General features: G+C 33.9%; 1 protein-coding gene and 1 long non-coding RNA gene across 35 annotated transcripts in view; one reads left to right on the top strand and one right to left on the bottom strand.

The window, feature by feature from the left end:
* The window catches only part of DLG2 (discs large MAGUK scaffold protein 2), a 1,979,996-nt gene that overhangs the window by 1,285,171 nt on the left and 673,189 nt on the right, over positions 1-21,636 (top strand). The gene's annotated exons all lie outside the window — the stretch shown is intronic.
* The window catches only part of LOC144294996 (uncharacterized), a 118,457-nt gene that overhangs the window by 85,315 nt on the left and 11,506 nt on the right, over positions 1-21,636 (bottom strand). The window contains exon 1 of one of the 5 annotated variants that reach the window (XR_013362338.1): positions 19,687-19,766. The exons of the other annotated variants lie outside the window; for them this stretch is intronic. This is a non-coding gene — a long non-coding RNA (uncharacterized LOC144294996). Of the gene's footprint in view, positions 1-19,686; positions 19,767-21,636 lie in introns of those variants that run through there. 5 annotated transcript variants of the gene reach the window in all.

The following is a 21,636-nucleotide window of genomic DNA, read 5'->3' as shown; positions in this document are numbered from 1 at the left end:
CTGCTTGAGATACTCTCTCTCCCTTTCCCTTTCCTTCTGTACCCCCCACACACACGTGTGTGTGTGTGTGTGTGTGTGTGTGTGTGTGGTCTCTCTCTCTAAAATAAATAAATTTTTAAAAAATATTTTGGAATACGTTGCTGTGTTAATATTAACATAGTCTCTATATGCTAGTATTATATTACTGTTCTTTGGCCATTTATTTAATATTAGAAGCATAATAGCTATAAATACTTAGAAGTAAAAAAATGAGCATGATTTTTCTATATACTTAAATTTTAATGTTATAGGAGGGTCAAATCTATACATTATTCATTAACTCAGGAAGCATTTTGCCAAGTTCCTGACATGAAGCAAATGTGGCATTAGTTATTAGGGATTATGAACAAATGAAAAGAAAAAGTTCCTGCTTTCAAATGATGAAGCTAACCCTAACTCCCAATTCCCTTAAAAGAAAATATTCTCTGATATTTCTTAGGAAAATTGAAAGTGATATTCTTGGCAAAACCAGGGTCTGACATGTAAAGGAAATTTTTTTTTAAATGCAGCTCATAGGCATCAAACTTCACAGCTATACATAAAAAAGTAAAAAAAAAAAAACTTTTGATAGAAAGTGGCCTGGAGCAAGCCTAAAGAAACTTTGCTATTCAGCACTTTACATAAATACCACTAATTGGGAATATTTGCTTCTAATTGTAAACTTTAATGGTTGTACAGATATAGGCCTTGTTATTTGTTTGTTTATTTTGCATATCAGGATGCTTAAGAGACTGCATGTGATACTGTTTGGGCTAATATAAATTCTTCATAATATAAACAGTCAGTATTCTCAATCCCCTAAACTCATTTGGTGGAGTAATTTTTATACATTATTGGGCTTTTTTCAACTTTCATTAGCAAACCTTCTTGAGTATGTAATTGTTGTACAAGTGTTAAAAGATTGGTATTACTCCCTGAGTATATTAATTCATAGATTAGCATTGCTCAAATTCTGTTTTGTTTTATGCATCCCTATCTTAATTTTTAATTGAGTTTGTTAGCACCACAGGTGAAACATAGAAACCAATAAAATTAAGTTTGCATGTGTGTTTTGGGTTTGTGAATTCTCTGCTTAGAGTCACTGAAGTATTTGGAAAACATATGGCAAGGAATACTAATAACCTCTAGCTCTTGTGTAAAGCAGATAGTATTAGACTTACTAAGCACTTAGTATGTGCAGGTCTAGGTGATATATATAAATTAGTAATTTGTGGTTACTCCTTTAAGGAATTCAGTCTGGTAGGAAAAGGATGGAAGGTATAACCAGAGTTTGGGGCACAAACTGGTAAGTCTCCACACAGAGCATGGTGCTTACTGGTTATTGTGGAATGAATAAATCAGTGAGGCAGGTAAACATGGGAATGAACAAATGAAGAGAGATACTAAGATAATGTCTAGCAGTTGTCTCAGGGCATTTTTCAGGGTAAAAGTGAGACATTTTTGGTAGAGTGCTAGAAAATGGTCATGAAAGAATTCCAGAAAGGAGAAACCATGTGAGATTTTGCCTGGGGTTTTTTGTTTGTTTGGTTGTTCCCCCAGTTATTTTTTTAGAATAAATTTCTTTTAAACAAATGACTAAAAATAAGACCTCAGTTATAGCAGCTCTGCAAAGCACAAGGGAACAACTTTAAAACCAATATGGTAAAAAGATTGCCTACCAAATGGAGCCCACATGTGTGCTGACTGCAGAATCTGAATGAGGCAAAAACAAAAGGCTAGCCATGAGTCTGAGTATTCTGTGCAGACCAATGTGTGTAACTCTGGGTAGAAGGATAGTGCTTGGATAGTCTTACAGATTTCCTGCCATCCTAAATAAACTCAATGCACAGTAAGCAAATATCTGCCTAGAGGGAGAAGAACAGCAAATAGTTCAGTGATCCTGGGGCAATGTATATTTCTTTTTTTCTTAATAATCTTCTATGATTTAATGCATACTTACCATATTTCAAGTAATATACTAATTTTTTTTTAAGTTTTGTGTATTGAAGAGTGAGAGCATGCACTTGTGCGTGAGTGTTGGGAGGAGCAGAGAGAGAATCTTCAAATAGACTCCCTGTTGAGTGCAGAGTCCAGCTCTTGGCTCTATCTCAGGATCCACTGAGATCACAACCTGAACTGAAACCAAGTCTTAGACACTTAACTGACTGAGCCACCCAGGTGCCCCAGTTGTATATTAATTCTAAAAAACAAAACAAAACCACCTAATCTTAACATTTTTATTTCTAAAAAACAAATCAAAACAAAACCACCTAATCTTAACATTTTTATTTCTATTTTACAGAAGAGGCAAAACTGAAAGACATGTACTTAGTGTTTTCCAAAAGTATATGTATCAAAGCTAAGACTTCATGTCTTTTCAATCCTCAAGTCCTGGCTTTCTGTACATTAAGCTGACTCTCACTCTTTAGTGAAAAAGTAAAAAGAATTTAGAGACAAAACCAGTTCAAGTTCTGGTTCTGCCACTACTTAATGTTGTGACAATCACTAAGACAGCTAGAGACAACCCACTTAGGAAACTGTTATTGCAGACCAGGAAAGAGGAAATATGTACCTGAATAGGATATTACCAATGAAAATAGATTGGAATGAATTTCAGAAATTTTCTGAAGATATAGTCAGCATGTCTTGGCAACCAGTATAATGAATTATCTTGGTTTACGGTATCAATTATATAGTCCACTTTTCCCAAAGTATAGTCTTTGGAACACTAGCTCTGGAAGAAACTACATAGAAATTAAGGTGTAATAGCTGCTATAGAAAACCCTGAGATTTCAAAGGCTTAATCTGGTAGAAATATTTATTTTCTTCTCTCATTTCATAGTCTAGTAAAAGGTCTCTTAACTCTTGCCATTTTGAACTAGATAAATCTTTCTTGTGGGGGGCTGTCTGTACATTGTATAATAATGACCGCATTCTTCGGCTCCACCTATTAATGCCAGTATTACCCCCTCCTCAATTATGATAACCAGAAATATTTCCAGACATTGCCAAATGTCCCATGGGAGACAAAAATCACTAATATGTGTACTCTAGTCAACATTCCTCCATACAATGGTACAAAAACCCAGGCTCTTTTCATGTTAAGAGTCTGCCCCTGTCCTCTCCAACATCTGACAGAGGAGTAAAGAGATCATGGAGAAGTAATACCCATTTCTTAAAAGCCTTGCTTCAGAAAGTTACTCATATGATTTTTCCCCCAAATCCCATTGGCATGAATCAGTCACATGGCCATACCTAGTTATAAGAAAAAAATAAACTCCTTAGCCGGAAGCTGCTTCCCAGTATCTACTTTTTACCATGGAAATGAAAGCATGGGTTTTGTTGGACAGCTGGCCGCCTCTATCATAGTCTGTATTAAAAGAAATTTCCCTAGTCACAAAAACTTAAGAAGTCTTCAAGTTATATGACTCTCTTAAAGATTCATAATGCATGTTAACACTGTAAAATCTTTAAATAGTCCAACATGAAACACATTTGTTCAACTTTAACTCAACATACCTCAAGTATCTATGACCAGGGAATCTTTTTTTCTACCCCCCTGCCCACCCTGCTTTTTTTGAGGTAACATCACTGTTCTACTAACAACTGGAAAGTGACCATCATGTCTCTCACTTTTCCTCTTTTCTCTACCACTTTATTTCTGGCTCATTTCAGAGGTGTTAGAATCTCAACCAGACAATGGGCAGGAAGCAGCTTACATGTGTGATGCATGGTTTGAGTGTATTCATTGACCAGTTAGTTTTAGGAAACATTTTTTGCTGGTCCTATTTATTGATTTGGTATTAGCTAATGATGATCATTTTTTAAAAATAATTGGACTTTTTTCTACTGTCAGCTTACTTTTTTTAGGAGCTGAAAATAAACCAGTCACTCATCTACATACTGTCTCCCTCAGTTGTTACTGTCCTTTCATGATTCCCTAATGCTAGCTGTTGAATGCAACGAAACAAAACCACTTTATTCATTATAATTAATTTGTCTAGTAGGGAATCATAAAATCCTTGCCATATTTAATCTTCTAAATATCTGAATTACCACAGGCAATAAAACATTCTCTTTGCTATTAACAATCTATATTGCAACCCACTGTCAAATCTCTCCACTGATTGCCAGTATTGACCTTATTGCTTCCAATTGTACATCCCCTGCTTCTTCTATTCTCCTTCCTTTTCTGTACACTTTTCAATATATGCTGTAGCTTGCCCTATTACCTATTCTTTGTTTTCATTTTCCACATCCCTAAAAATTAAACTAGTTTGTTCTCTATATCTTTCTCTTACTCATCACTCATTCCAACCCAAATCCAACACAAATACATGTTTTGAGATGACCTATTAACAAGCAAAATCCTTGCATATAAAACAGAAATACTAATGATACAGAGTCCTATGATATTGTGATAGGCAGAGTTTCAATCCCCAGGATGTTGGCTGGTTAGTGTTATTTCTGTGGTCGTAATGCATTACATTACATACCAAAAGGAAATTTGCAGATATTGCTAAGATTACTAACCAGCTGACCTTAAAATAGATTATTCTGGATTCTGTGGGAGGGCCCAATATAATCATAGGATTTCTTAAAATTAGAAGAGGAAGTCAGAGAGACTTGAAGAGATAAGAAGGACTGCCCTGTCATTGCTGCTTGAAAGAGATAGAGGGCCACATGCAAAGTATGAGAAAAAAAGAAAGGTGAATTCAACCAGTGAGCCTGAACTCCAAGCTTCAGATGAGAACACAACCATCAGTGATACTTTAATTTAGCCCAGAGAGACTCTGAGTAGAGAGAATCCAGGCATGCCTTGTCAGACTTCTGACTCAGAGAGATACAAGTTAATAAATAGCTCTTGTTTTAAGCCATTGAGTTTGCAGTAATAGAAAGCTAAAACATGGGCAAAAGTCAATTCTTTCCTTTCCTAAACTACTATGCCTGGTATTCTTTTAAGAAGTTAGCAATTGTAGTACATTCAACATTATAAGTTGTTTCCAGGTATTGCCCGGTATGTCATTTTTTCTGGACTAGTTCTGTACAGGAAGAAGGTAATCCTATTCTTGATGAATGATGGTATCTCCTTTCTCTTCATCCCAAATTATGCCCCTATTTATCTTTCTTTCTCAGAGATTTTTGTTTCTACAAATGCCAGCACTTCTGTGGATGTCATCTAACCTATCATGATCACTAGTAACATTACTAGTGATCCCCAATATCTGGTTCTCCTCTCCTGTGTGGGCATACAGAAGACTATGTCTCTCAAATTACACAGGGTCTTGTGATTAATTCTCACCAACAGACTATGAGCTGAGGTAGTGAAAAGCCCCTTCTTGACCTTTCAGCCTGGAGAACTCACCTTGTAGGAGATTTGTGTCAGGGGCGTCTGGGCGGCTCAGTGGTTAAACATCTACCTTTGGCTCAGGTCATGATCCCATGATCCCAGAGTCCTGAGATTGAGTCCCATGCCATCAGGCTACCTGCTCAGCGAGGAGCCTACTTCTCTCTCTCTCTCCCTCTGCCCCTCCTCCCTGCTCATTCTCTCTCTCTCTCTCTCTCTCAAATAAATAAATAAAATCTTAAATAAAAAAGGAAAGAAAAGAAACAAACATCTGTAGTATTAAGGCACTGAGATTTAGGGGTTAATTTTGTTTAACAATGTAACCTAACCTATTCTGACTAATGCAGACAGGAACAGGGACAAGTTCTGCCCAGGGACAGTATTTTATTAGGTTTCCAGATTATTATTGATTATATAGAAGTCAACCCAAGATAGCATACATACTGTCATGTGGAAGTTTGGTTTGTAATTTAGTTTGTATTGAGATGAAAATTTATAGTATGATTTTTTAAAAGCAAAAATAAGTTTTGACATGTTTTGGACTTGTGTATCGATTAAAGCAGGCATATGCGTAATTCCCCCAGCGAAGTCTGTACTGTGATTCATACTCATTTTCTGTGATTTTCTTTGAAGTTGCTTCATTCTTTTGAAGTTCACCTTGAAGAGCAGAGCAACTCTAAGACAGTCATTATTTCTTCACCATGACATGACTAATAGCTTCTGCCATAGGTGACAATTCTTTGCAATCTTTCTCTTTCTATTTTTCTTCAAGATTTATATTGAAATGTATTTTCTTTAAATGGATATGTTTATACCTATCCAGACTTAATCACATTTATAATATATGAAAATTCTTTTCAGTAGGTTACCTAAGTGTCTGAAAATATAGCCAATCTTAGGATAGAACCACAGTGATTTTCTCTCATAGTTGAGCTGGAAAAAATCCAAACAGTTGATAATCTGCTCAACAAGGGGGATGAGGACGAGGGCTATAAATTGAATGTATTAGTTATGGTTCTCTCATGAAATTAAAACCAGCTGAGCTTTAATTTCCAATCTGAGATTTCATTGGCACATACTTGTAAAAAGCTGGACTGGGAATGAAATCTTTAATTTTATCCAATTTTGCAACATTACTTCTCCATCTTGAGTTCCCAAGGAATGATTGAGCTACAAAGTCTCTGGTCAACTGAAGTGATTTTGGAGAAATTGTGTGTGTGTGTGTATGTATATATGTTATAATATATATAATATAATTATATACATTATACTATATATATATATAAATGTTAAGAAATACACATATAAAAAGACCCCAGTTATGGATTTGAATTGATAATTCAACTTTGTCATTAGTCTTTGTTTTATTCAGCACCACCTTCTTTCCACAAAGAACAATTTCTTTCCAAAATTTTGTTCTAGAAAATTTGTGCTTTTTAATTTACTATTTCATTCTGTTGGGGACAAGAAAGAATAAGTGGGATCATAGTCCATTGGCTCATTTGCCCTTTTTGGGTATGATCAATGTAGCCAAACATATTAAGAAAAAAATGAAAGACCTATTATTATGAAGTATATATATTTTTCTTGGCACCGTCTTCCTTTAAAGCCTTTTAAAGGAATAACAACCATCATATTCCTCATCCTTTAATGGACACAAGAATCACCTAAGGATCTTGTTAAAATGCACATTCTGATTCAGTAGGTTTGGGTCTTCGTACAGAAATATGCATTTTTAATAAGCTCTCTGATGATGCTGATACTATTGATTCATCCTTTGGGCCATGCTTTGAGTAGCTCACTTTTAAAGCATTTATTCATTTATTCATTCATCCATTGTCTCAATGGGTATTGATTCAGCCCCCAATATGAGCTAGGCCTTTTAAGTTCAAAGATAAGACATTTCCTTGCTCTTAAGGAGCTTCCATTCTATAACATCAGGTTCCTACACAGATAACTAATAAAATGATGAAAGTAATGTAATTAAGATGACTACAAAAACTACAAAAAGACAGGAAGTGATTAATTCTCTTAGCAGGGCAAGGGGATGGGGGTAGAAATGGAAGACTGCCTTTAACCTAAGACTAGGTTTATAAAGGAGTTCTTTCATTTTCAGGAATTTATGTTTGCTGAAACAAGCCCTAAGGAATTGGTAAACAATGTGAGTGTTCTTCCTACAAGCAGAGAATACTAACAATATGTCTCACAACCTCACAGCAACTTTCAGATGGGAGCTATCCACCTCTCAAGGCCACCAAACAAAAACAAAAACCAAACCAAACCAAATAAAAACAGCAAATAAAGTGAAAGCAAGTACAGTAGTTGAATTCGGTCAAATGACTAGTTAGAAATGAGTCACTATTTATTTTCAAGTCAGTTTAAGAAACTCCAAATGCTTATTCAATGGTTTCCAAATAGGCTTTAAGTAAACAAATCCTTTCATCTATTGCCACTACCTTCTAAAAAGATGTTTGCAAATGTAGATTTATCTTTAGGATAATGAAGCTTCCAGGTTATTCATTTGTACAGACCCTAGGAGGATCTTAGCAATTTTGTTTTTCTAATTTTGTATCATTTTTCTTTAAAAAAAAAAAAAGGAAAAAAAAACTTCCAAAATTGTGTAAGGTTCAGATTATGCAAAGTCTGGATCCACTCCTAAAAGCATACCTTCTATTACAAGAAATATTATATGTTTACTGTTTGCTTTGAGGAATATGTTCTGGCATCACTATAATTGGAAAATGATATTTAATCAATTTTCATACAGTTGAGCTCTGCAGGTAATAAACAACCCAAAGAAAGAAACTCTCCAGGGATGATAAAAATTACCTTTTAACTCATGAATATTCCATTTGCTCATTTTCTACAGATGGATGACTTCATTTGAAAGTAATAGAAAAACAGAACAGCCTGCATGAAGTAAATAGTGCTCAGTGTAAATGGGTCATAATGAAACCAGCATCTTGGCCTGTTTATGCATGATGCATTGAGTCCCTTGAGCTTTCACTTGAAGATTTACATACATACATTCTCTTTCCTTTATATAGAGTGGAAGTATAGTATATATGCTAAATTTGGAAACGTTGAAGCAATCTAGTTTATTTCATTTTGATAAATATGTCTATTTCCACAACAAACAAATGTCCGAATATAATTAGCCCTTTTTTCTTCTTTAACAGAAGAGATTTTCTACAGAATTAAATCTAATTCTTACAGCCTGAGTTTCTTAGAGGTCGTAACAGTAGATAAAATCATTTTAGACATAGTTACAATAAAAGGTCTATTTTCTCTTAGTTGAAAATTTTGTCTTCTATTTTTATTATTATTATTTGTGTGTGTGTTGTTTTTTTCCTAAAACAGTAGGGAAAATTTGGGAGATAAGCTACTATTATATATCTATAAGTCTTGCTTTCTTCTTCTTCGTCTTTGTCTTTGCCTTCTTTTTTTACCTGCTAAAAATTATTCAAGATAATTTTTTGTAAGCTTCTCTGGTGCAAGATATGGCACTAGTCTTAGATTAGGGTAGGGGAAGAGTGAATTACAAGTAGAATAATATTCAATTCCTCGGGTGAAGTAGATTGTCCTTTGCATCCATCTCTATTCTATAATGGAAATGCCATAAGAGAGGAATATAGAAATAAAATGAGAGGGCTTAATTACAAAAAAATAAAAAGGAGATTCTGAGAAGGCTTTGTGCATCTATTTTATTTTAGTTTAGTTTAGTTTGTTCTCCAGTGAGAGTTAAGAGACACATAGTTTCCAGTTAGTTAATTCTGTATCTATAGTTGTTCTTGTTTCATCTAAAGGTATACTTTACCAGCCTGATTTAAGAGTTGAATCAGATCCTTTCTATTCCTTACCTGAATTTAAAAATTGAGTTATAATTATTATATAGCAAAGTGTACAAATCCCAAAGTGCAGTTTGCTGAGTTTTGACAAATGTACCCGAAATCAAGATACAGAATACTGCCATTACCCTAGAAAATACCCTGTCCTTTTCAGTCCATGCCCTCTCAGAAGCAACCAGTATTCTGATTTCTGATTTCTCTCTCCATGAATTAGTTTGCCTGTCCTTAAATTCACAAGAGTAGAATCATGTAATATATACTTGTTTATGTCTAGTGTTTTTTTACTCGACATAATGATTTTAAGATTCTTCCATATTGTTTCATGTACCAGTACTTGTGCTATTTATTTTTTATAGATTTTTATTTATTTATTCTTGGGAGAGAGTCAGAGACACAGGCAGAGGGAGAAGCAGGCTCCACCCCGGGAGCCCGACATGGGACTCGATCCCGGGTCTCCAGGACCACGCCCCGGGCCGAAGGCAGGCGCTAAACTGCTGAGCGACCCGGGCTGCCCATGCTTTTTATTTCTAAGTAGTATTCTTCTATATGAGTATTTCAGTTTATCCATTTTCCTGTTAATAAATATTTCAGTTTCTAGTTTTTTTGCTATTGTGATAAAGTGGCAATGAAGATTTTGTGTTAATCTTTGTGTAGGCATACTTGAAAGTAGAATTTTTGGATCATTAGGTAGGTATATGTTTAACAAAATGAGAAACTGCCGGTGTTGAATAAGGACCTACCAAACAGTTTTCAATATCAGTTGTTCCATTTTAAACCAGCAATGCATGAAAGAGCAAGTTGCTCTGCATTCTCTCCAACATTTTATATTGTTAGTCATTTTAATTTTAGCCATTCCAGTAAGTGTGTAGTGGCATCTCATTGTGGTTCTGATTTGCATTTCCCTTGTGACTAACAATCTTTTCATGTATGTATTGCTTATTCATATATCGTATGCTGTATAGTGTCAGTCTAAATCTTTGCCTATTTTTTAAAAATACACTTTTCATTTTGGAATAATTTTAGATTTATAGGGAAGCTTAAAAAATGATAGAATGAGTTCCTATATACCTCTTAGCCAGTTTTTCCCGTTGATTACATTTTACATTACCATGGTATATTTGTCAACGTGAAGAAACCAACATTGGTACATTACTATACTGAACTCCAGACCGTTGAATTGTAGCAGATTGTCCATGAATGTAAACTTTTTCTTCCAAGATTCATTCCAAGGTTCCGCTTTGCATTTATTTGTCCTGTGACTCCATGTCCTCCAGTCTGACAATCTCTCAGTCTTTTTTTGTTTCTCATAACCTTGATGATCTTGAGGAATACTGACAGGTATCCTGTAGGATAAGCCCAATCTATATTTGTATGATTTTTTTTTCTTTTCTGATTACAATGGAGTTATGGATTGTTGGAAAAAATACTGCAGAGTTCAGGTGCTCTCATTACATGGTATAAAGGCATATGTGATCTCCACATAACATTTCTAATGATATTAACCTTTATCATTTGGTTAAAGTAGTGTTTTTATTCTCTTTAAAAGGAAAGAACTGGTTACTATGTGTGTATTAACCCACATATAGACATAGTATCTTTAATTTTTATATCTGTCCATTTGTATGTTGAATCTTTATATGAATGTAAGTTCATATTGGTGTCCCCCACTCTTGCAATTACAGGGTTTGTTCTACATTTCTCTTCGTGCTTCTCTGTAATTTCTCTCTCACACAGTGAGAAGCCCATCACCTGCCATCTACCATAAATTTACTCAATACCAGTGTATATATAAAGTAGTTTTGAAATTTTTTATTGAAATCGTTATGAGAAACAAATTTACCAATTAGAGTGCAGTGTTTATATACAGTGTACAGATCATTTTATCTTCAACCATACAGTTTCCAGTCAAACACCATTTTCCAAGTTACTTAGGAAGTAATAGGAAGCTACTATTTTCCCATTTAAAAAACTGTATTGTGTTAACTTTTTTATTTGTAAGGATATATATATATTCAAGATGCAATTTTTTTGGTATTTATGTTCCATTTTTTTCCCAGACTATTACTTGCATTTTCATATTCTTAACAGTGACTTTTGACAAAAAGAGGTTCAGACTTTTATGAGGCCCAGTTTATCAAATTTTGGGGTTAGTGATTTTTGCATTCTGAAATATATTTGCTTATCTGTAAGTCATTAAGTTTTTTTAAAACTTTTTTAAAAAATGTTTTATTCTATGAATTTTATAGTTTTAACTTTCACATATAGGTCTTAATCTATAACAAATTATTTTTTAGATGATGCAAGGTAAATATTGACATTCAATTTTGTCCATACAGATATATGGTTGATCTAAGCACCATTTATCTGTATTTTTTTTCATATTCTAAACCACATGCAGATACAGTTTCCTACCTGACTTACCTCTGTTTTTGTTGTGTAAATTCCCATTCTCCAGCAGTGATGAAGTGTTGGCCCTCTGTTCTATATTTTTACCTGATATAATTCTGATATAACATTTATTTGAGTATTTATAATAATTGTCACAGTTTTGTGTCTTTTTTTTTAATATGTGAAATTATTTACAAATGCATTCAAACTATATTCTGATTTTTTGGTGTTACATTATCTGTAAGATAATACTATTGTCTTACTATTCATTTCCCTGTGTTCTCCCACAACTAGAGTAAACTGTCAGCTAGAGGCCATTCAGGACATTTCAATTTCTTTAAAAATAATATATATATACATATATATATACATATGTATATATATATGTATATATTCTCTACCTTTTAGTAGCTGTGTGACCTTGGATTAGTCATGTCCTCATTTAGAAGATGGGGGTAATAGTATTTACTTCATAGTGTACATGTGAAGCTAAAACTAGTTAACAAGTCAGAATAGCTATACTTATGGGTAAACCTTCAAAATGGTCCTCAAACCAAAGAAAAAAATAGCTCATTGGCCTAAAGGAGAAGTATATTAATAGTATATTTGGAAAATACGTACTTTTAAAAGATGAAGTATGAGACAATTTACTTTGAGAAGGGTTTAGGGAAGCAATCTGTAAGCTGTACTTCCAAATTCTACATCCTCAAATTCAATTATTTTGTAGCCATTACGTATTTTAGTGAAAATATTTTAGAACCTCTAGGCTGACCCATGAAAAGTGCCCAGAATTGTTTGGCACACATCAGGTGCTAACAAAATACTGGCTATTTATTTTGTCATTTAACTGAGTAGGCATTTGGGAGGTAACTTAGCTTTAGAAACTCTTTTAGTTAATAATGAGCCCTGCTTTTGTTGTTGATACTTAGGTTGCTTTAGTTTTTCTTTGATATAGGACATTTTGTTAAATTTTTTAAAATCTTTTTAAGCCTAGTAGTTTGAAATATTACCCATGTAGGGTATATTTTTTTTACATATTCAATAGTTTCTTGATCTTTTGGAGTCATTTTAATGGTTTGTGTTTGATTCTTTTTCCTGGATGACATGAATGTCATTGCCGTAGTCCTGGATTATTTAATGGGATATCCTTATTTTTTTTTCCCTGCAGAGCAAATAAAAAATGGCAATGTAAGTTCATTGTATTTTAACTATACTGTCATAATTTTATGGATGGGAGATTTCTTCTTTGTTTTATTTTGGTTATATATGTAGATCACTTACCCATCATGGGTGAAAAAAAGCAAGTCAATCTAACAGTAGCAGAAGGAGCTGGTTGTCTTTTCCTAAAATTAGTTTTGCTGAGTCACTCTTTAGATCCATGGTTGTATCAAGTGTTCCCCTCCTATGCTCCTGTCATGTTTAGGCAGTGGAGTGTTGTCTTAATATATTATTCTCCAGGGATAACTTATTTTTACTAGACTCCATTAATAATAATCTTACTGAATCAAGACAGAGAGAGTACATATTGTATAATCCCATTTACATAAAATTCAGGATTTCATGGACAGCTAGTATCTTAATGGCATACTTTGAACTAACCTAACATTTTATGTCCTTTTAAATCTTCATTTATGTTCTATCAGATCCACCCAGTGTTATCAGAGTGGCCCGCTTCCATAATAGAAATGGAGCTAGTTGATAATAGCCCAGGGAAATTCTAAGATGTTACTCCATGCTTGGTTTACTGTATACTCAGCATTATTTTTTTTTAAGTTTTCAGTGACAGATTTAACAGAAATTTCTATATACAAAGTTACAGTTTATTCTTGAGTTGGCTGCCAGAATTTGAAGCTGAACTAAATGTCCACAGTTCTTCTCTTTTCCCCACTACCACCATTTTCCCTACTCACTTTGCAGATTCAAGTAACAGACTGTATTCACTTGTCAATTATGATTTATTAGCTAATAACCATCTGTTCCAGGATCCCTGCTGGGATTATTTAATCTAAGCTATTTCTTCCAGCTAAGGCTTTTCTTTAAGAAAGCATCATAATTAGTATGATAAAGTATTTCAGAAAGTTCTAACTTTGGAGATTTATAACAGTTTATTAACAATCTGGCTTTTCTAGTTCCCACTTAAATGCCCCTTTAACTTTGAGGAAGTTTGGGCAAAGTTTTCTTAGTAAAGGGATGTTCTACTGTAGTTTTATAATGTAATTCTCATGAGAGTGGTAACCCATGTTGGCCAAAGATTTGGTGATCTTTTCTTTTATGGGCCAACCTTTTCCAAATTATTTTTGCCTCTTTGATTTCCAGCTAAAATCAGATACAGAGAACTAGAGAGGAAAGATTAGATAGCTGACTTGAATAATTTTGTGTGGAGTCCTACTTTGCCAAGCTCACATAAACCATAATTTTCCTTTAGTCTTAAAAGTGAAATTCCTGATATTTGTAAATATTTTGGATATTAAAAAATAAAAACAGAAACAAAACAGTAGCAATTATAACTCAGATACTAGAATCATAGATTCAAAAACTGAAACAAAATAGAAGATTGGACTTTCTTCAGATCACATGTTTGGATGGCAATAGGGTCAGGATTAGATAGATACTATGGGTCTTCTGATTCCTATACCACAAACTAGACTGCAATTTAAATGGACAAACTTTTGCTTTTTTATCATTTTTTTTTGGGGGGGGGGGGGGGCTGGTTGTTTTTTGTCCTTCCCTTAAAATTATATCAAAGACTACTCAGTACATGTTTAATTAATGAACATTATCCCTATTTTAGTAACACAATATTGTCTATTTATTTTTCTATTTCTCTCAATAAACTGGTATCTCCAACTATTGTTTGTAGTATACAGCTATTTCTTACTTATCTGAAATCTTACAAGAAATTTACCAACTGACAAGGAAGTGAGGGAAGAAGAAGGAAGCCATTCTTGGAAGAAATGTTTGAGTGGGAAGAAGGGCCACTTGACTACCCCTTCATTTTAGTCCCAGAGTGTTGCAGATCATGGCAAATCTCCCAGTCAGGAATCCCTTGTGGGTCCCTAAAAGAAATCCAAGCAGTTGCTATTCCATTTGGATATACTAGCCAATTTCATTTCTGAAAGAAGAATTTTCAAGTTCTAGCAACATAAAAATTTACAACCTGAATTATTTCAGGAAAATTATGTGCCTTACATACATGGTTTAAATTGGCTTTTAATTTCAAATCCAACTGCATAACAATAGGGTATATTAAATCAGATGTTATTTGGAAACTACAAATTTAAACTTTGTAACATTTTCTAATAGTAGCAAATTCCTTGTCATCCAGGATGCTCTTCGTGTCTTTCTCTTTATCTTTATGTATGTTGAGCCATTTATCTAGACCTTGAGAGTATACTTCCCCTCTCCTTAATTCATTGTTTTATTGCCTCCTCATTCTTCTAGGCTGTTTAAGCATTACTATCGCTGCAAAACCTTTTCCTGGATACCTCCTCCAGTCACGGCCATGTGCATGTTTTATGGACTCCCAGCACTATCTTTCCACCTTTAGCATAACACTTACCTTACTGTGCTGCCTGTTTTTATACTAGTCTCCAAGATTTTTGGAAGTTACATGAACGTTGACCATTCATTGGTCCTAACATTAGCACATTAGCATTGACCCTATTTGAACCTATAGTACTGCACACATCATTAATTAATTAATTTAATTAAATGGATAAATTGATTAATTATTTATTTGAATGGGTAAATTGTATTAGTTAATGGGCTTCATTGCATACATTCCTACTGCTTGGTTCAACTTTGAATTTAGTAAGGCAGATGATTCAGTGACACTTCCAAAATCTTTCAAGAAAGGCACTATGGATAATTATTGCAGGTACACTGAGGGTTTTTTTACAGACTGCTTTTCTCCCCCCCTAATAATCACTACTCTTTGGCTTACTGGGCTGCTCCTTTAAGAGTGTTTTTTGGCAAAAAAAAAAAAAAAAAAAAAGTAACTCTTTGCCAACACTTTTCTGTTGGAAAAGTAGGAGGAGCAGAAGGGAATATTTTGGGAGAGCTGTGGCTTTGGGGTTGCAATTTTGAAGACAGTTTTTATAAGGAATGAGTCTTGTTTAAAGTTTTTATTCCAATATTAGCTCAGTGGGAAAACATTTTCTTGCAAAGCTTATGAAAATTCCTTGAAGTTCCCAGGTTTGCAAAAGGAGTCCTGAACCAAGAGTCAAAAAATATGAATGCTAATCTCAACTCAATAACTTCTTAGCTAAACTTGGACGTGGTACTTAATCTCACTAAGCTTCAGTTTCCTCATTTTTTAAAAAGATTTTATTTATTTGAGGGAGACAGACAGAGAGCACGAGAGAGATAGCATAAATGGGGTGGGAGGAAGGGCAGAGGATGAAGGAGAAGCAGACTCCGTGCTGAGCTGGGAGCCTGCCGCAGGGCTCCAGGCAGGGCTTCAGACAGGACTTGATCGAAGAACCCCATGATCATGACCTCTGTTAAAGGCAGACACTTAACTAACCCAGCCACCCAGGTGCCCCCTAGTTTCTTCATATATAAAACAGGGACCAAAACCATTATCTCATAGTAACGTATGTGAGAACAACTTGGGATACTATTATGAAATCTAATGATTTATCACTTAAAAATATATCTGTAATTAAACAATTAAAAATAATTCTAAAGACTCCTAACTCTGGGAAACAAATGAAGGGTTGTAGGAGGGATGGGAGGTGGGGGGGAAAGGAGTAACTGGGTGACAGGCATTAAGGAGGGCACAAGATGAGATGAGCACTGGGTGTTATACTATATGTTGGCAAATTGAATTTAAATAAAATTTAAAATAATAATAATTCTAAATTTTAAGTTTTCTAAAATTCAGATTTTAGGTGGCCAAATATATTGATTATTCAACTGTTTTTCCCTATATACACCCTCATATAAACATATACACATAAAGCATATAACTGCTTTATTTTTGAGTCTGAGTGGCTCCCTCAAGATCCCAAAATGTTTTTCCTGCTCTAGTAACTGAATCCTTGGTCAAAAACGTTCTCACAAGACCGCCTGTCTATTTGAATACTGGCAAGTTTATAGGAATCTGCATTTAAAATGACTTTGAATGTTGACTGGAAACCAACAACAGTAATTGTATCCTATTTGATATTGGGAAAGCTGAATGCTGTGGGTATTCTGCAAAGATTTTAGGCAGTAGTGGTTACATTTCAGAGTCTTTCTAAAGATTTCTTCTGAAGAACACATGCCACGTTGCCAAGGCAATTTACCTTATGTTGAATATTTTCTATTTTTAATCCTGTGTTTAAGGCAGTTATATATATGATGAAGGGAATAGTCTTATTCTATGAATTAATAGTTAAGTATTTTGAAGGCCTTTACCATGAACCCTCTAAATAGATGCTCTTCATTGACTCGAATAGACAAGAGGTATAAAGCTGTCACCATTCTTTCTACCTGGAATAATGCTCATTTGGGTAAATTCTGCTGATGACAATACCAGGAATGCTTAGTAACTAGTTTTTCCCTTAAGGAAAAAACCCCCTTAAGGCATAGTCCTTGTTAGTTTAGAGTGCATTTTCTCTTTTGGTTTTAAAATGCCTGAATTCCAAAACAGCAATTGGGTAAAATAGTCCTTGGTCAATTTTGATTCATAGCTCAAACAAAAGGGAGGCTTCTTTCATTCCTTGTGTTGACAAGGGATAAAATCCATACAAGTATACTGCCTCTGAATCTTTATAAGCCCTGTGATTTCAAAGAAAATTGACAAATCACCTTCAAGTGGCCTTTGAAACTGAATGTGTGCTCTGAAAATAGGAACTGCATTTTATTTGTCTTCTTTAATAAGCCTAGATATCAGGCAAAGTATTATAAAGATAATGAATATAATAAGGGTATATCAACTCTGTTCTTATCATTTTTTTAAAGATTTTATTTATTTATTTATTTATTCATGAGAGACAGAGAGAGACAGAGACACAGGCAGAGGGAGAAGCAGGCTGCGTGCAGGGAGCCTGACGTGGGACTCGATCCCGGGACTCCAGGATCATGCCCTGGGCCGAAGGCAGGCACTAAACCGCTGAGCCACCCAGGGATCCCCTTACCATTCGTTTCTACTTTTTCCTGTTTTATTGAGAAATAATTGGTGTATATCACTGTATAAGATTAAAGAAGCATACAACATGATGGTTTGATTTACGTATTTTGTGATGATGACCACAACAGGTTTAGCTAACATTCATCTTTTCATATAGATATAAAAAGAAAAGAAAAAAAAGAAGACAATAAAGGGAGAAAAGGTTTTTTATTGTGAAGGGAACTCTTGGAATCTACTCTCTTAACTTTCCTGTGTATCATGTAGCAGTGTTAGCTATAGTCATCTTGTTGAACATCACTAGTACTTATTGTCTTATAACTGGAAGTTTGTACCTTTTGGCCATCTTTCTCCATTTCCCCCTTCTCAACCTCCTGCCTCTGGAAACCATAAGTCTAATCTCATGTTCTGTGAGTAGACTTTTGTTGTTGTTCTACATATAAGTGAAATCATATAGTATTTGCCTGATATTTTTCACTTAGGATAATGCCTTTAAAGTCCACCCATGTTGTCAAAAAATGGCTAAATAGTATTCCATTACACACACACACGTACACACAATTTCTATTAAACAAATTGAATTAATAATTAATAATCTTCTAAAATATAAAATACCAGATCCAGATGGGTTTACTAGTGAATCCTACCAAACATTTAAGGAAGAAATTATGCCAATTCTCTGGGATTTTTTTCTAGAAGTTAGAAGTGGAGAGAACAGTTCTTGATTCTGCAATTTTGTTCTTTTTAGTATAGTTTATTATACATAATAAGAAGTACTTTAATGATTGAAAAAAAAGGACTTCATAACTAAGTGAATGGAGCAGATTATATAACTTCTTTATCCATCCATCCATCGATGGACACTTAGGTTGCTTCCATGTCTTGGCTATTGTAAATCATGCTGCTGTGAACATGGGGTGCAGATATCTCCCCCAGTCAGTGATTTTGTTACCTTTGGATATATTCCCAGAAGTGAAATTGCTGGATCATATGGTGGTTCTATTTTAATGTTTTGAGGATACTCCACTCTGTTTTTCATACTGTATATACCAACTGTGTACAACCAAAGTTGTACAAGGGCTTCGTTTTTTTCCTCATCCAGGCCAGCATTTGTTATCATGTGTTTTTTTTGGTGATGGCTATTCTAACAAGCATATGTCGCTATCACATTCTGTATTCTTACCAATTTTTAGTAAGGAAGAATGTTATCATTTTATCACTTTATTTCAGATGGAAACATTTACATCTTAACACTGATATTTATAAATATATGATTTGTATATATATATCATACATTTGTATATATATATCATATCATATATATCACATATATATACACATATATATCCCCAAAGATAACTTTAGCAAAATCTTTATTTGTTTAATATTTTATTTATTTATTAAGAGAGAGCAAGCACAGAAAGAGAGGGGGAAACAGATTCCCTGCTGAGCAAAGAGCCCACTGGGGGGCTTGATCCCAGAGCCCCAAGATCTTGACCTGAGCTGAAGGCAAATGCTCAACCAACTGAGCCACCCAGGGTCCCCTTTAGTAAAACCTTTAAACATCAGTGTCAAATGAAGTTAATGAACGCCCATAGGACTCACCATAATATATTCTAGTTACAAGGATGAAAACAAGTTGAAATAAACAACTAAGTGGTTGTTAAATTTTTTCAGAAAGATATTTATCAATAATTGCTACTCATACTTATTTTTATGCTACTAGCAGGTAAGTGTTATGTATAGTTAACTTAATTAAGCTTATTTTTGCTTCAAAAGTAGTTTTACAGCCTTACTATTATGCTCAGCATACCACTATTTCCACTATTTTATTGAAGCTGATCATGTTGACAAATTGATTACATAAATATACTTTATGAAATCCATTCTCTATCACTTTTATTTTATTTGTAGCCTATAACTCTGGGGATCTAGGTGGGAATAATGTCTCTAAGCAGCAAGTATTCACTTACTTAATGTGTAGAACTTTCTGAGCTTCTGAAGTTGGTTTTGAGGACCTCTGTGATTTCTCCCAACCTGGAAGTTTTGGATCTGACAAAGTTCAGTGTAACATATATTTTTGAAAATCTACGATATACCAGATACTATGGTAGATAGTCATACAGAACAATAAGTAAGGCATAATTCCTGCCCTTGGAGAGCTTGAAATGTAATGGAATAGGAAAACACAAATAAACAATTAAAATATAATATGATTATAATGAGTGCTATGCAGAGGACAGTGATATAAATAATATTTGAGTATTTTTACAGCCATGTTTATGAGAGCTGTTGGTCTATAGCTATTTTTTTTTCTAATTTTTTGTCTTGTTTGGTATTAGGGTAATACTGGCCTTGTAGAATTAGGAAGTGTTCTCTCCACTTCTAACTTCTAGAAGAAATCTCAGAGAATTGGTATAATTTCTTCCTTAAATGTTTGGTAGAATTCACTAGTAAGCCCATCGGGATCTGGTGTTTTCTATTTTAGAAGGTTGTTAATAATTAATTCAATTTATCTAATAGAAAAAAATGTGTTTTCAGATCGTCTCTTTCCTCTTTTGTGAGTTTTGGTTGATTGTGCCTCTCAAGAAAATGGTCTATTTCATCTAGGCTATCAGATTGATAGGTGCATACAGTTGTTCATACTTTTCCTTTATTATCCTTTTAATGTCCATGGGATCCATAGTGATGTCCCATCTTTCCTGGCTAATTCTAGTAATTTATATCAACTCTCTTTTTCTCATATTTTTGCTTGGCTAGAGACTTATCAATTTCATTGATATTTTTAAAGAATTCTCTTTTGGTTTTATTGATATTTCTCTATTGATTTCCTTTTTTTCCCCCAATTTCACCAATTTCTGCTCTATTGTTTCTTATTTCTTTGCTTCTGCTTACTTTGGATTTAATTAGTTCTTCTTTTTCTAAGGTGAGGCTTAGATTATTTATTTTTTCTTTCTGTTATTGATTCCCACTTTAATTCTGTGTGGACAGAGAATGTACTTTGTATGACTTCAATCTTTTCTTAAGTTTACTGAGAATTGTTTTATGGCCCAGAATGTGCCTTTATCTTGGTAAACATTCTGGGTACACTTTAAAAGACCGTATGTCCTGTTGTTACTGGATAGAATGTTCCATAATTGCCAATTAGATAAGTATATTGATAATGTTCAAGGGCTTTAAATCCTTACTGAGTGACTATGTACTTTTTCTATCAAACACTTAAAGAGAGATGTTGGAATCTTTACCTATATTTGTGGATTTATTTGTTTCTCCTGATATTCTAATCAATTCTGTTTCATGTCCTTTGAACCTTTTTATTTGGAGCATAAACACTGATAATCTTTATATCGTCTTAATAAATCAGCTCATCATTTATCTCTGGTAATAGTATTTCCTATGAAATCTACTTTGATATTAATATCATCATTATAGCTTTCTTTTAATTAGTGTTAGTAGGTTCATCTCATTTCTACCTTTTTAACCTTTTTTCCTTGTTTTAGCAATTTAGAAGACTACTGTTTTACATAGACAAATGCCCTTTTGCTTTTATAGCTCATAGGTTTATAGATTTATTGGCATAAAACTTGATTTTAATATATTTTGAAGGCTATGTATATTGAGTGGTATAGAAAAGCAAAATTTGTACACATACACAAAAACATGTATATTTTTTGCTCTATTACAACATTGTTCATGCTAAGTTCCTGGTAACTGAATGCTCTGTAAATATAAAAATACAAACTTCATATGAACAGTGTGTGACCTTGGATAAGTTAGTTTCTCTTTATCTGTATCTGGCCATAGTAATAGTACATCCCTCATACAATGGTTGATAAATGAGCTATTCATATAAAGTACTTAGAACAGTTGTTGACACAGAATAAGCACTACAGAAATGTTTACTACCACTGTATCCTTTTCTT

The sequence above is a fragment of the Canis aureus genome, chromosome 23 (assembly GCF_053574225.1).
Source record: "Canis aureus isolate CA01 chromosome 23, VMU_Caureus_v.1.0, whole genome shotgun sequence".
Taxonomy (NCBI): Eukaryota; Metazoa; Chordata; class Mammalia; order Carnivora; family Canidae; genus Canis; species Canis aureus.
This window is presented reverse-complemented; position numbering and strand designations above follow the sequence as displayed.